Source organism: Acanthochromis polyacanthus, chromosome 4 (assembly GCF_021347895.1).
Source record: "Acanthochromis polyacanthus isolate Apoly-LR-REF ecotype Palm Island chromosome 4, KAUST_Apoly_ChrSc, whole genome shotgun sequence".
Classification (NCBI taxonomy): domain Eukaryota; kingdom Metazoa; phylum Chordata; class Actinopteri; family Pomacentridae; genus Acanthochromis; species Acanthochromis polyacanthus.
In genome coordinates, this window is record NC_067116.1 from 6,016,754 (window position 1) to 6,032,551 (window position 15,798).

General features: G+C 40.5%; 2 long non-coding RNA genes across 2 annotated transcripts in view; both read right to left on the bottom strand.

Moving 5' to 3' along the window:
- Window positions 1-15,798, bottom strand: part of LOC127533758 (uncharacterized) — a 55,497-nt gene that overhangs the window by 17,085 nt on the left and 22,614 nt on the right. Inside the window, exons 2-3 of the long non-coding RNA XR_007941507.1 lie at window positions 11,053-11,179; window positions 587-833 (exon numbers count right to left, since the gene is read on the bottom strand). This is a non-coding gene — a long non-coding RNA (uncharacterized LOC127533758). The remainder of the gene's footprint in view (window positions 1-586; window positions 834-11,052; window positions 11,180-15,798) is intronic.
- On the bottom strand, window positions 7,465-10,134 carry LOC127533760 (uncharacterized). Its single transcript, XR_007941510.1, has 2 exons — window positions 8,521-10,134; window positions 7,465-7,868 (listed from the first exon to the last, which is right to left on the bottom strand). It is a non-coding gene; the product is annotated as an uncharacterized LOC127533760 (long non-coding RNA).

The following is a 15,798-nucleotide window of genomic DNA, read 5'->3' on the forward strand; positions in this document are numbered from 1 at the left end:
AGCATCCACAGTTTCCTGTTTTGCATCATTTGCAGCAGGTGTTTTCCATTTTTATACTCTTTACAGATCAACCAGCAGCTGCTGATGGCTTCATTTTGTGCAGAACAAGAGTCAAATAACACGTCTGATCAATAAAACCCGGTTAACTGAGTTTGTCGAACTCAATTTGTAGTTCAGTCCTTCAGCTCAGGATCACTGAATCTGCAGGTTTTCCTTTCAAATGTGTGAAAATTACCTCAATAACAAACACCCATGACAGTACAGCTGACAAATGTTTATATTTTGAAGAACTCCTTCCATGAAATTGCACTTTATTGCAAACTTAAAGTGTTTTTTTGTATTTTGCCTTCTTTTATTTCATGTTTAAAGACTGTAAATGTTCTGAGAAGCCGCAGTAAGAGACAAACTGCATGTAAGCTGTGTAAATCCACACATATGTGCGTTTTCTACGTGGTTTCACATTTCTAAATATCTGTTTTTGTCCGATGAAGGACAGTTGGAGTCACATTTCCGTGGCTTCTCCACATTCCTGAATGAAACCTTCCTGCTGCAGCCACAGCCGCCTCATCTTCGCCTACTCACTAACCTGCTGCACCTCGGAGCTCACGAGTGTCGAACACAATCCGTCCCTCCTTCAATCCGCCGTCCATCCTTTAATCTTTCCGATCCTCCTCCCTCCCTCTCTGCGACCACAGCTGTATTCCTTCACCTCATCCCGCTGTCCTCTCGTGTTATAACAGCTCTGAACTCCGGCCCTCGGAGCCTCTTCTCGCCCACGTCGTGTTTTCTCAGGCTGCAGCATCTGGACCTGGAGACGTCACTCCTACGGCGTCCTGTTCGGGGTCAGGGACACATCGGAGGATCAAAAAAAGTCACCATGTATCACTTGGTAAAGATAATATACTGTGTGCAGGAGTGAGAAGAGGAAGGTTTGAGTGTTAAAAATCACAGTTTTCTCTTTTTCTGTTTGTGTTTTACGTAAGGCTGAGACTTCAAAGGTGTTAAGATTCACTGATTACAGAAGAAATTAAAAAAATAACGCCTTTAATCACACTTTTCACAGCTCCCTAATTTCTGGCACATTGGCAACATTGATTCACTCTCCAGCCCAGTAGGTGGCGCAAATGAACATAAAGTCTGTTTTCCAGCCATGAAGAAGAAGCACAGGAGTGACGTCAGCACAGTGTTGCCAACTTAGCGACTTTCTCGCTAAATCTAGCGACTTTTCAAAGCGTCCTAGCGACTTTTTTTGGTCAAAAGCGACTAGCCACAAATCTAGCGACTTTTTCTGCCGTTTTGGAGACTCTGATAGGAAAACTCAGCTCATTCTGCAGTTACTGTTTTCAACAAGCAGCAGGTGCTGCTGTGAGCTTCTCCCCCCCCAGAGCACAGGCTGTCAGTCCAGTAACCCCACATCAGTCTCAGTGAGGGGAGGGGGAGACCCACGTCACTCCCCGGCCAGACGGCAGATGAATCGCGCATGCGTAGTCCCTACAGATCCCATCCAGACTTACGGAGCCATATAAACGAAAATGTTTCTTTGCTGTCATGCTAAAATAAACCACAGCATTTAGCCTCTAGTACAAAAACATATGTTGGGTGTTTTATATTCACTTTTTGGTCTATTCCACAACGTTATTCCTGTCTCCTACAACATTGATTACAATTACATGCAAACTGGGAAATATGCAAATTAGGCGATGACGTCATTTAGCGACTTCTAGCGACTTTCACGACAGCCAACAGCGACTTTCCTTGCTGAGAAGTTGGCAACAGTGCGTCAGCACACAGTAAAGTCTGGTAATGATCCTTCCGCAGGTTCACCTACAGAAACCTTGTTATGACTTTTACTTCCTCCAGATAGTCAAGTTTGCATTGAGCTTGTTGGGCGGAAAGTTTTCTTTTTTCAAATTGTGCAACAAAGTTTTCTGATGACGGCAGCACTTCAAGCCGACAGTATCGCATCAATGTCGAACATGTTGCTGTTAGCACCAGAGCTAACGTTAGCTACATGTCCACAGGGCTGTTTTTCCTCGCATGGAAACGCCGCATCTGAATATCGGCCACTTGGTGGGTGGGCCACTAGTGGGCCATTAGGTGGTCAAACGACAGCCTTCACCACAAAACGATTCAGAATTACCAGAAAAAAGATGCAAAATTACCAGAAAAAGATGCAAAATCACCAAAAAAGGACTCACAATTACCACAAAAACATGGAAAATGACCAGAAAAAGACACAAAATCACCACAAAAAGATGCAAAATTACCACAAAAAGACACAAAATTACCACAAAAAGACACAAAATTACCAGAAAAAGATGCAAAATTACCGTAAAAAGACGCAAAATTACCACAAGAAGATGCAAAGTTACCATAAAAAGATGCAAAATTACCACAAAAAAATGCAAAGTTCCCACAAAAAGAAAAAATTACCATAAAACGACACAAAATTACCGCAAAAAGATGCAAAATTACCACAAAAAGACATAAAATTACCGCAAAAAGATGCCAAATTACAAAAACGATGCAAAACGACACAAAATTACCAGAAAAAGATGCAAAATTACCAAAAGAAGTTGCAAAATTACCACAAAAATGAAACAAAATTACCACAAAAAGATGGAAAATTGCCCAAAAAAAGATGCAAAATTACCACAATAAGAGAGTCCAATCCAGTCAGCCTTTAGACCATAAGTCTGGTAATAACGTCGGAACAACATGGCATGTGGGTCGCAAACTTTCTGTTGTATTTACAAAAACAATTCAGTAAAAAATATTCTGGAAGTATTTGAGGTGAGAAATAATCTGCTGAATCTGCCCTGGTTTTAGTTCAACGACGGCTAGTTTAGACGTTTAACCAAAGTTTCACGATGCGTCAAACCGCCCCCCCCCCCCCACCTCATTTGCATAAATGAAACTACTTTATGCAAATGAGCTCCGGGGCGAGGCACCATATGTTAGCAACAACAGTCCTGGTACCGGCTAACGGTGTCACCATCCCATAATAGAGCACTTTTCAAGACATTGGAAGTGACTGAGATTCAAAAAAAGTCTTAAAATGTTGAATGTTGTCCAATATTGTTATTTGACAAAATGTGATTCATTAATTACAGAGCCTCTAATTAATTATTAATCTCATCCCATCTCTAGTTTTGTGCTGGTAAATTAAACACACTTTCTTTCGTGTCTCTATCTCGTTATTTCGCTGTCTGTTCGGCCTCCTGGATGGCGGCCCACCTCACCTCCTCGTCCAGAGCACACCAACATATTTCCTGTGATGTCTGCCAGCTGCCAGGCTTAGCTGGGCTCAGCCGAGGCTCCGGTCGTTCTGTTGACCGGCCGGCCGGCCTCGCTGCTGAAACAATCAAACGCTCCCCGTCCTCTTCCAGGCATTTCCTGGGTCACCTGCAGCCTCCCCCAGCCCCTCTCCGGCTCTTCCTGCTGGCTCTGGAAGGTCCTGAGAGGGGTCAGATGGGCCCGGCGCGCTGGTGGGAGCCATACCGAGGATATTTATTATTTCATTTAAGCCCTCCCTTTGCTCTGGAGAGTGGAGCGGCCAGCGATGATGGTTCACAAGGTGACGATGTGAACTGTTGAACCCGGAGCAGGGCGGGTCTGAGCGCTTCAAAAAGCCCCCTGAAGAGTTTAGCGACTATGAGTTTATAGGACATGATAAATTCAGGAGACGGCACATGAAGGAGCAGAACACGGTCACGGCTTTGCAATTTGGGAGAGGGATGAGTGTTGCCTTTTAAGTAATTGCCTCATTTATTTGGTGTTGTTTGGAAACACCTTTACACCCTCCGTCCCCCCGACCTCAGCGGTATTAAAGTGAAAGCCCATAACCGCTGACGTATTTTCACAGCTCCGCTTGCGTTTCTCATCTGTAATAACAAAGTTTTAAGGTTAGCCAAACTCATTTAGACGAGGAAACAAAGACAGATGGTGAGAAGAGTTCATGGATACTGAACAGAAGAAGAGCTTCTGATAATCAATAAGCCTGTAGCAAAACATTTACACTAAAATTATAATTAATCAGAAAATTGCTCTTCTCTAACCTCAACTCTTATTTAAATCTAAAAATGAAAACAGTCTGTTGTGGATCCATCACTACAAACACGTGCTGTGAAGTCAAAACTTATTATTAAGCAGCAACAGATGCATGTTTTTGCTTTAATAATAATTTTATTTGCTCGTCACCTTTTGGAAACAACATGACAAGCTTTACATAAAGCACTTTAAAATACATTAAAAGCCTAATCAGACTAATACTGACAACAAATTAAAATAATTAAGATCCCAAACATGCAAAATAACAAAATAAAATGAAGTCAAAAGCTCTTGCATTAAAACACTTTACAGTAAAATAAGATTATGATTAAATTAACATTATGTAGAAATATAGAGGCATTAGTAGCATCAACAAGACTCAGTGCTATATTCTACAAAAAGCAGTAAACTAAAGCACATGAGAGCCTCTGGAAGCTTTGCAGTGTTTAAAAACAGCTTCAAGGTTTGACTGAAGCCAGAACTAAAGTGTCAACACCATCCTTTTATTTACAGATTTTATTTGTCGTCTCACATTGAAGGACTTTGTGTTGTTTTCTTCATGGTCTCTGCTTGTTTTTTAAATCCACAGAAAACAGACATAAAGTTAGCTGCTTCTAAACTCTGGTGCCTCGTCCCTGCAAAATGAACATTAAAATACATTTAAATGACATTACACTGGCAAGTTCGTTCTGCTACTCCGGGTGAAATCTCACAGGAAGACAAAGGCTCGATTTACGGTGTGAAGAAAAACCGGAATAACCACGGAAAGTCACGGCAAAAGAATTACAGCAGGTCCTCAGTTTACGACGTCCTCGACTTACGGCGTTTTGTGGTCACTTTGTCGTCTCCTATGAATTCATTAAGAAAATTTTGTTCCATCGTTGCAGCGCACAGCATTTGAGACAAATTTTGCATGGCGAGCGGAGCGTATGAATGCGTCAACACGTGGCGCTACACGAGGAAGACGGCTTACATTCACCAGTGTTGTAGATAGGTGACACAGGTACTATTCACACGGGATTAGTATTATAATGGTGATCTGTAATAATTGCAGAGGATTTATTTTTTGGTTTATTGCACTTTTAAGCAATTTACTGTATTAGCTAAAACATAAGTCAGGGTTATACTGATGTAAAACAAATAAAAATACTCAAAAAATTGCACTACAGTATGTAGAAATTTAAGAATATGTCCCGGTGCACAATGGTAGGTCTTAAAGGGTTAACATCTGCATAACAAATGTTCTTCTTTGGTGTCAGTGTGTAATAATTGCTACACTTTAAGAGAAAACTCAGGAACTTTACATGTGTAGCTTCTCTCCCGCTCTCTGTGCTCACATAAACTGCATTTTAAAGCAGCTGAATTCCTCATTGACAGCAGTTAATTAGCTACAAATCCTGATTCCATAACCCTCTGTAAACAAGAGCTGTGTGTATATTCTGCAGTATTTTTCTAACAGTTGAAGCTATTAACTCAGAGAACAACTGCATTACAAGGACAGAAGCTGTTTCTTTAAGTGCTCTGAGCTTTTTTCTTAAAGTCTTTAACAGAAACTTAGAGAGTTTGGAGAAATAATAGGTCTTCTTTTATATGCTTTTGTCATCCTTCAATTTCCAGTTTAACTCTAATATATAAACCTTTGTTTCCATGTCATATTGTGCTGCTTTACACAAGGACTTTCACTTTGTCAGAAAGAAAGTGCAACGGTCGGTTTGTTACATTTCAGAGCAAACAAAGGGAAAAGATGTTTCAAGGGGAAAATAGCTGTTTTCTGCAGCCCCGTCTTTGTGTTTTTGTTAGATTCAAAGGTCTGACGAAAACCAAAAGCAATCCAAACTTAAATTCTAATCGATGACTTAAACTGTCCAAAAATATCAAATATTTTAGCCTGAATTGAAGAGAAATTAACATTCAATGTAATGATGTGAGTAAATAGTTTGTTATTTGCAGATATCTGGGTAAACAAACTTATATTTATACGTATATTTAGCAGTATTTGTCCACACGCCCGCTTTGTGTGCACGTCTGTGTTTGTACATGCATATTTTCATTATTTGTGTCTGCAGTGTAAACCGAGGCTTTAACCTGTTAGGGGAGATTTCTGTGCAGTCTGGCCAATATCAACTCCTTCCCCAAAGCCAAATGGAGGCTGGCTGGGGAGCGGCAGCACGACAAACCCAAGCAGCCCAGAGTCCTAACATCATTATAGGGCAGAGAGAGGCAATAAAGCCAAGTCTGTGGAGATTAGCTGGGCTGCAGCCGGCGTACAAAGCCGGCACTCTCGCTTTTTTCCTGTGTGATCTTTCTGTCCGCTCTTGTACGACAACGTGATAGATGATTTGGTCTGGAGGCTGCATCCTGGTTTTCATCACCTGGATGCTTTTATGTGTCGCTGCTTATTGCAGGTGTGCCGCAACCTTTGGGAGGAAAGAGGTTGTTTTGTTTTTTTTAAGTGACTGCAGGCTTTAATTTCAGATTGTAGCGTGTCAGAACGGATGGAACAGATGAAGCCGTCGCTTAGCCGAACAAGCCGGGGACGGAGCCCATCTGCAACCAGTTGCTCCTGGGGAGATTAATGATTTTATGAACATGATGGATGGCTGAGATCGGCGCTGACAGGCGCTGAGTGACGGGATACAGGTGGAAAGTCTCCCAATTCCCAAAACTTTTAAACTCGCCTCCTTCCTGCTCCGGTGGAAACAAGTGCGACAGCCGCTCGTACGTCAACAAGCAGAGAGTCGCGTGACCTCCGACCTTCTGTAATAAACACGATTACCGCCTCTGAAGTCTGGCTGTAGCGAGCCAACCAACTGAAACACGGGAGAAACGGTTAAGCCAGGGGTGCCCAACATGAGGCCCGTGGGCCAAAAGTGGTCCTCCAGAGGGTCCAATCCGCCCCTCAAAGTGTAAAAATTACAGAGAAGACATTAACTGCAGATTGTAAATTAGTAAAACTATAAATTTAAAATAATTTCTAGACCATGACAAGTTGTTTGGATCATAAAATACTAGATTGTTCTGTCATTGTGTCTTATTTTTGTAACATTTTGTCTTGGTTTTGTTGTTTTTTTTGTCTGATTTTTGTTGTTTCTCGCATTTCTGTCGTTTTGTCCCTTTTTTGTATTTTTTATCTCGTTTGTGTCCATTTATTGTCGCTTTGTAACTTTTTTGTCCAATTTTTTTGTCTTTTTTAAATTTTGTTTGGTGTTTGTCTCATTTTTGTCATTTTGTTTCATTTTTGTAATATTTTGTCTTGTTTTGGTTGTTTTTTGTCTTTTCTTTTCTGACCTTTGTCGTTTTGATCATAAAGTTAAATCCTGTGTGGTTCAGCTCCAGATGACTAAATGTTGTGTTACTTTGTAGACACTCTGTGATCTGGAAGTTGTAATGTGGAAATGATAAACTGAGACTGAATGTTGTTAAAAACGTATTTATTTTTCAGGTTGTTCGTGAGGTTTTGTAAAGAGATAATTCCTTAAATGTGATCGTTGTCAGGATGTACTCTTTTGAGAGAGTTGAGGTTATTTATAGGTTATTATGCTGTGATTTCACTGGTCCGGATCATTTGAGCTCAAACTGGGCTGAATGTGGAACCTGAACTAAGATGAATTTGACACTCCTGGGATAAGCTGTCACACATCAGAGCAGAAAAGTTAACAGTCCCTGCAAATTAGCATTAAAATAACTTTAAATGACAGTACACTGGTTTATTTAGAGTGATTTCATTCTTCTATTCCGTCCGTCTCCGGGTGAAATCTCACGGGAAGACAAAGCCTCGATTCATGGTGTGAAGATAAACCGGAATAACCGTGGAAACTCTACACAGCAAAGAAGAAGAAAGGAAGTGAAACTAATAAAGTGAACCTGGAACAGACATGAAGAGAGCTGCAGGATTCAAACAGACATTTGGCTGTTGATATTTCTACCAAATCTGTAATTAACAAAAAAAATCCAATCCATTAACACAGCTGAGCTCAGGGTATGGTCTCAAATAGAGATTCTTCTGTTTGTTTCTTGCTTTGGACAGAAGCTATGTTGTTAGCCATGACTTTAAACTCCCCTCCTTCCTGCTTCCATGGAAACAAGTGCGACAGCCATTGGAATTATGTTCATTTTGTCATTTTTTACTATAAAATAGCGTTACTTTTAAACCAACTCAATACGTTGGATGACACTGAGGAAGACTGCAGATGCAGTCGAAACACTTAAGCAAGGTAAAACTATACTTTCCTTATTGAGTTGTTGGTTTAAAAGTTACGCTATTTTAAGTGCGACAGCCACTCACACGTCAACAGTCCAGCCGAGGCCATTAGGCGACGCGTGACCTCCCGTAATAAACACGATTACCTATGAAACGTCAAGACTTCGCTGCTCGTTTTTGCAGAGAAACAGTTAAGGTGTCACACATCAGAGGAGAAAAGTTAACAGTCCCTGCAAAATAAACAATAAAATAAGTTTAAATGACATTACACGTCTTTATTATGGGCGATTTCATTCTTCTGTTCCATCCATCTCTGGGTGAAATCTCACAGGAAGACGAAGCCTCGATGAAAAACGGTAATAACCGTGGAATCTCTACACAGCAAAGAGGAAGAAAGGAAGTGAAACTAATAAATGTGAACCTGGAACAGACATGAAGAGAGCTGCAGGACTCAAGGACTACCCCAGATAGCAAACTATGGGTGAATCAATGTTGAATCTATGTTGAGACCTAACATAGAAATTATACAGAAAGTGCAAGGTTGATAAAATGTTGAGTCAACGTTTGCTTTTCAACCATAAATCACACTTTACCCAGATAGCAAAAGATGTTAAATCAATGTTGAATTAGGGTTAAGAAGGTTGAATTTTGGTTACGGTTGAAGACTGATGGTTGGATCAACGTTGATTCAACAACATTTTGTCAACATTGAAGTTTGTGTTTAAAAGATACCATTGAATCTACGTTGTATTTTGGTTTAATTAAAATGTTTGACAGGTCAATGTTTAATTAATGTTGAATCTACGTTTGCAAACATGTAATCTATGTAAGCAAACGTTGACTCAACATTTTATCAACCTTGCGCTTTCTGTATAATTTCGACGTTAGGTCTCAACATAGATCCAACATTGATTCACCCATAGTTTGCTATCTGGGACAGGATTCAAAACAGACGTTTGGTTGTCAATATTTCTACCAAATCTTTAAGTAACAAAAAAATCCAACATCACACAGCTGAGCTCAGGTTTCTGTCTGAAATAGAGATTCTTCTGTTTGTTTCTTGCTTTGGACAGAAGCTATGCTGTTAGCCATGACTTTTAAACTCACCTCCTTCTTGTTTTCTGTGGAAACAAGTGCGACAGCCGCTCAACAAGCAGAGAGTCGGCCGAGGCCATTAGGCGACGCGCGACCTCCGACCTCCCGTAATAAACACGATTACCCGCCTCTGAAGTCTGGCCGTCGCGAGCCGACCAGCTGAAACGCTGAGACTCGTTCCTGCAGAGGAATGGTTGAGCTGTCACACATCAGAGCAGACGAGTAGCGGCGACTCGGCACCAGTTGGCCCGATTGTTGAGGAGGAAAGGGAAAATCAAAGGGCTGCACAAACAGCTGCAGACGGGGTTCTGGTTTCAGAAGGAAGCTGACGAGGAGCAGACCAGACTGCGGTCATTTGAGGGAGACGAGAAGTCGAAGTTTTAAAGTCATTACAAAGCGTCTGGCGTTGGGGCTTTGACAGGACGTCACCTTTCACTAAGTCCTGCTATCGACGGCGCTTCTGATCCGGAGTGGCATCAAAACCGAGGCGACGACGGAGAAACACGCAGAGAATATAATTAATGCTCGCCGTCGTTTCATTTATCGCTGTTATGACTTCATCTTTTGTCACCGAGTGTAACATTACGGTCAGAGTTGCAGGTTTAACGCAACGCCTGTTTGACACGTTCATCACTTCTGCAGACGATTCGTCTTATTCAGGACAGTTATCCAATATCTCAGTCCTACGGAGAATAAAATGCAAGAAATTTAAAAAACAATAGTCACCAATCTAACTTATAAAAAATTTAATGAAAAAGAATGTTTTTTAAGAAAATAAAATGGTGGAAAAGTTAAAAAAAATGGAAAAGTTTGGCTTTTTATTTTAGATAAAAATGAAAATAATTAAATCCTAATTGTTTAAAAATGTTCAGCTTTATTTTTAATAGTATTTTCTCCTGTAAGAATTTTAAAAAATGAATCAAGCCAACTTATAAAAATTAAACAAAAAATTCAAATAAATTAAAAAATATAATTGTGAAAAAATGTTCAGCTCTTTATTTTAACTTTATTAAAATTAATTACCACAATATCTGCTTGTTAATTTTCTCTTTCTATGAAGGTTTTCTTCTTCTTTTTGTGCTTTTTTTAGTATGTTTCATCTGTTTTGTTGATAATAAAAATATTGTAAGAAAGTAAAAAAAATTCTTCAAACCAACTTATAAAAATTTTAATAAAAATAAATTAAAAAAATGTAATTGTGGAAAAATGTGTAGCTTTTTATTTTAGCTTTAAAACCTGTGATTTAAAATTAATTATCACAATATCTGCATATTAATTTTCTCTTTCTATTAAGTTTTTGTTCCTCCTTTGTTCTTTTTAAGTATATTTATTTGCAAAATGCATTTATTTCATAACTGTAGTTTTTAAATAGCTGACATTAAACATGATGTGTAACAGAGCTGCAGTTTAAACACCATAAATCTGTTTGCTCGCTTGTTTCCTGGACACCAAAACTTAATTAGTACATTAATTAAAACACAGCTACCGAGTGCCTAATTATTATATTCACTTAGCAGCGACGAAGCCCTTCACTTTAAAGAACCGTGAGAGGTTCTGGACAGGTCTGGTGGCATTAATGTCTTCTGTATTCACTGAAAAAAGAAACCAGCGCTGAGAGGAAAAGCAGCTGAGAACGGTGTGGACCGCACAGACAAAGGGATCAGGTGAAAGTATGAAAGCTGTTATTCTCTTAATAGTTTCCTTACAATGGCTCCTCGACACTTTCTGTACGTCTGAATGAAAGGCAGCAGCAGGAGCTCAGCAGACGGACCTGACAGCCTCCGATTTGAAGTCTTCCCCCAAAACGTCCTTTTTCTTTTCGCTCCAGAGGCCCTGCAGAGAGTTCAACGTGCACAATTTATCCGTCTAACACAAGATCTCATCAGAAAATACAAATTAAAAACCATTACCGTCCAACGTTTTGCTACAGTGTTAACGTTATTTGCATGTCAGCTTCACATATTGGTGCTTTACAATAAATATAAAGTCAAATTAGACAACAATTCCAATAATTAAGATATCAAACATGCAAAATAAAACGAAGCCATACACTGTTGCATCAAAGCACTTTCTTGTTAAGCAAATTATGCCTCAATAACCCTTAGATTTTCCAGTGATTGGACCCCACACTCTTCAATAAGTGGGCTAAAAAATGTAAGAATCAGTGTGTTTTATGGCCATTTTTGTCATTTTGGTTCAGAGTATCACTTGTTTATTGTTTATAGCATATTTTTGTCCACACAGGAATGATTTCATGTTTTAAATATGTTTATTTTTCACTTTATAACAGATTTTGATAAGTAAAAAAGAAGAATATTGCACAGAACAGCAATAGAAGAATGTCAACATCGATTTGTTGACATTTTTCCCTCTTTCCTCCAAGTTTGCATCACCTCTCAAATGATATTATCAGTGATAAAGAGCTTGGGGTTGTGATACAAATATTACAGTTTCTTTAGAAGTAGAAAAGATCATTTGAAAATGTAAATGGAATGATATAAGAAACACGTTTTTTGGAGGAATAGCTGGAAAATGAGACATTGCAAGAAAACAGTTTATTTTTGACCCACTTATGCATCTAAGGGTTAAGAAATATAGCAGCAACTGAACAGCTACAGATGAAGCATGAGATTAAAAGCAAAGAAGTCATCACCAGTGCAATATTCTACTAAAAGCAGTGTGAAGAAACAGAAATTAGAGCCCCTGGAAGCTTTGCAGTGTTTAAAAGGTTTGGATGAAGCCAGAACTAAAAGTGTCAACATCCTCCTTTTATTTACCGATTTCATTTGTCCTGCTGTTTTCTTCATTTTCTGACCAACCTCTTATGTGGCATCTTCCCCCAAAACGTCCAGGATTTATCAAGCTAACACAAGGTCACATCAGCAATTTAAAAAACAGCTTCAGCTCAGTTCCCCTCTTTTCGCTTTTCCTCTCTTTGTCTGTTTGTAGTAATAACTGAGATGCCAAATTGTCCATGTGAGGATGAACCTGTGGAAGGTAGGACGATGGTGATCAGAAATGCCTCCACTCTGAGTCCTACCCTCCAGTGTTTTGCTTTAATATTATTTGCATGTCACCTTTGGAAAGCTTGATATCATGGTGCTTTACAGTAAGTTAAAAGTCAAATTAGACAAATATTGACAAAAACTGAAATAATTAAAGACCCCAAACATTCAATAACAAGATGAAATGAAGTCAAAAAACTAATGAGTCAATGCACTGGACAGTAAATGATATATGATTAAATTAGACGATACAGAAGCAGTTGAACAGCTAGAGAATAACAGCATCACTGTAAAAAGACAAGAAATCATCACCAGTGCAATACTGTACTAAAAGCAGTGTAAAGAAAGAGAAATTAGAGCCTCTGGAAGCTTTGCAGTGTTTAAAACCAGCCTCAAGGTTTGGCTGAAGCCACAACTAAAGTGTCAACATCAGCCTTTTATTTACTGATTTTATTTGTCGTCTCACGTGAAGGACTTCTCTTCTTGTTTTTTTAACCGACCGACCTCCTTCCTACAAAACATCCCTTCTTCCTCCTGAGGCCTGCAGGATTTATCAGCTAACACAAGATCACAAAAAGACAATTAAAAACCATCTTCCCCCCAGTTCCCTCCTTTTGCTTTTCCTCTCTTTGTGTGTTTGTAGTAATAAGTCGAGGAGGATGAACTTGTGGAAAGTGGGACGATGGTGATCAGAAATGCCTCCACTCACTCTGAGACAGAAAAAAAGAGGCAGCGGTCACCTTGGATACAGTGAGTCTTACCCTCCAATTTTGTTTTGTGCGTGTGGACGCGGCACCTGCAAACACAAACACCGCTCGAGCACAAACGCGCTGCACGTGCACGCGCCCGACGAGGCTTTGCAGAGAGCGCTCGCCTCCGTGTCCGGCCTCGCTCATGAAATCTGGCTGTCACGCGTCCGCCTGACAAGCATCCTTGACAAAGCAAATCCCAATCTATATGCAGCGTGGCAGGCGGGGACCTTGTCAGATGCTAATGCCAGGGACACTTTAGAGGTTGTTGCCCTCTGTGGCTATTTTTACAAACGTCTCCCCCTGCCCACCTCCCCCGCAGTACCGGAGCCGGCCAGCTGGGGGCGGCGTCTGCACTCGCTTCATCAATCACCTCCCTTCCTCTCCCTTCTGCCCTCTCTTCTTGTTATTCATTAAAGCGCCTCGGAATAATAAGTCCCCGAGAAACTGGGAACATGTGATGAAGTCGTAGTTAATAATGTATACGCCTCCCCTCCCTCCTCCCTCTCTCCCCTCCATCTTTTTCTTTTCTACCCCTCTTTCTTAACTCTCTCCCCGCCTTCTTTTTTTCTTTCTCTTCCACCAAGCTCCACCACACTCAATGCGCCCGTGCCCTTGCGGTGAATGGGGGTAAACACACATTAACATATTTATATCTCAAACCCCCCCCCCCCCAATCCGGGAAAAAAAATCGTGACAACAACGCCGATGTAAATGGGGCTCATTTGAAAGCCTCCAGAACACAACTCCTTTCACACTCCAGTGCTGCTCTTTAATTATGCCGTCCTAATGCGCCCAAAGTAGTGGTCACCGCCGGCCTGTCCTGGACACGCCGAGGGGGTCGCACGCTGGAAATGAGCCCCTGGTGGATCCATGGAAGGAGGATGTGAGCGACTGAAAGGCCCTCGGTGACGTTGAAATGCTTCAAATGTCAACATGAGCAGGCGGAAAATGTGTCAAAGCCAGGAACTAAAATTCAAAAAGGTCCAGTCAGAGAAAATGTGTTAAAGCAAAGGTCCGGAACATGTTGATATAAGCTAGTGGTTTTATTAATCAATAAATGGCTGTCAAATCAAATAAATTCCGTACAGAAACATTTTGACAACATTTATCAATAATCAACTTTGATATATCTTAAAATAAAGTGCAGAGCTTGACTAAATAATGACTGAACAACCTGAATCAAGATCTTTAACAATACGTAAAACTCAAAAAAATTCATACAAGTGAGCACTTTAATTTTTTTTCCTTGTTTTCTATCACTCCCCGTATTTCCTCTGCTGCTGCCATGCCAGTATTTTGAATCGTGGTCTGAACGGTGTCAGGGCCATTCTCAAACACATCTGGAGGAGCTCATTGTTGAGTCTGGATCGATATTTAGTTGTGATTATGTTCATAGATGAGAAAGCTTCTTCCTCTCAGTGTTGCTTTATTAGAGCCCGAACACCGAATGTTATTTCAGCCTCTTTAAATTGGCTCCTAGTGTGTTCCTGGTATATTTTATCTTCTTTCTATTGGCTCCCACTTTGTTTCAGCCTCTTTACACTGGTTTCAGTATATTTTGTCCTTCTTTCTAAACACTGATTTGACCTTCAGTATTTTTCTAAGACTTGTCTGTGTCAGTTTGCCTAATTTTAAAGCACACTGTAATTCTGAAAATACTCTATCTATGCACTACCGTGTCTTCAAACTTTTTGATATAATCCTTGAAACTGGTCAGCTACGTCTCCACACCTTCACATCTGTGTCACACTCCGACGTACGTCACACCTCGGCATGCGCCACGTCCTGACATGCGTGGGTGTGTGGGACCCGCTTAACGCTACTTGCAGCTTTAATTAGGTCTTTTGTCCTGTTTGTTGACTTTTCAAGGCCTAAAAATACTGAAAAACACGTCAAAAATGCCGCATTTGTGTGTCAAAATGGCTCAATAGTGCCTTGTGGAAAATTTAAAACATTTTCTACAACCAGTACATGTAACTCAGACTTATAAAATATTCTATACGTATGTAACTTGGCAAGATGCACAGAAATGTAATAGGCACCCATGGCCTAAACACAACAGGAAGTTGGCCATTTTGAATGATGTGATGTTTTCTGACCTGCGATGTTTAGCGTCTACATGTTTAGTGACTTCATTGGCTGAGTAGCGTCACATGGGATGGCTGAACTCGTACGTCATTGGTCGTTGTGTTTCCTGAGCTGATAAACCAATAAACACTGGTGGTAAAACAGAAGCAACCCATCAAATTTAAAATTATGCTTACAATTTACTGATTTCAGGTCCGGTTTTGTATCGAAGCCATCATGGCGTTTTTTTTTTTCCTTCTTTCTTTCCTGCATTCCCTCTGTACGCCCGAATCCTGAACATGTCCAGGTTTTAATCCAGGCCCAGCATTTAGCGGTTAGCGGTTAGCAGACCTGGGGATAGTCCTCTGACTCAGAATCTGCTGATCTCATGGCTAAGCGGCGGCTGGAGTCCCGGGGGGGGGGGGATGCACTTTCAACGGGCACAAATGGGGAAAAAATAGGGGACGTCATTTGTTCTGCATTGGCGGCTCCAATTATTGAAGCGCAGGAATCCGATAGCGCAGCTCCCAAGTATTTTTATAAGGAGCTGAGTAATGCATACTGCTCACGACACTGTCACAGGAATGGAGGATAATACTGTGTACACTGTGGAAAAAGCCGGCTCAGG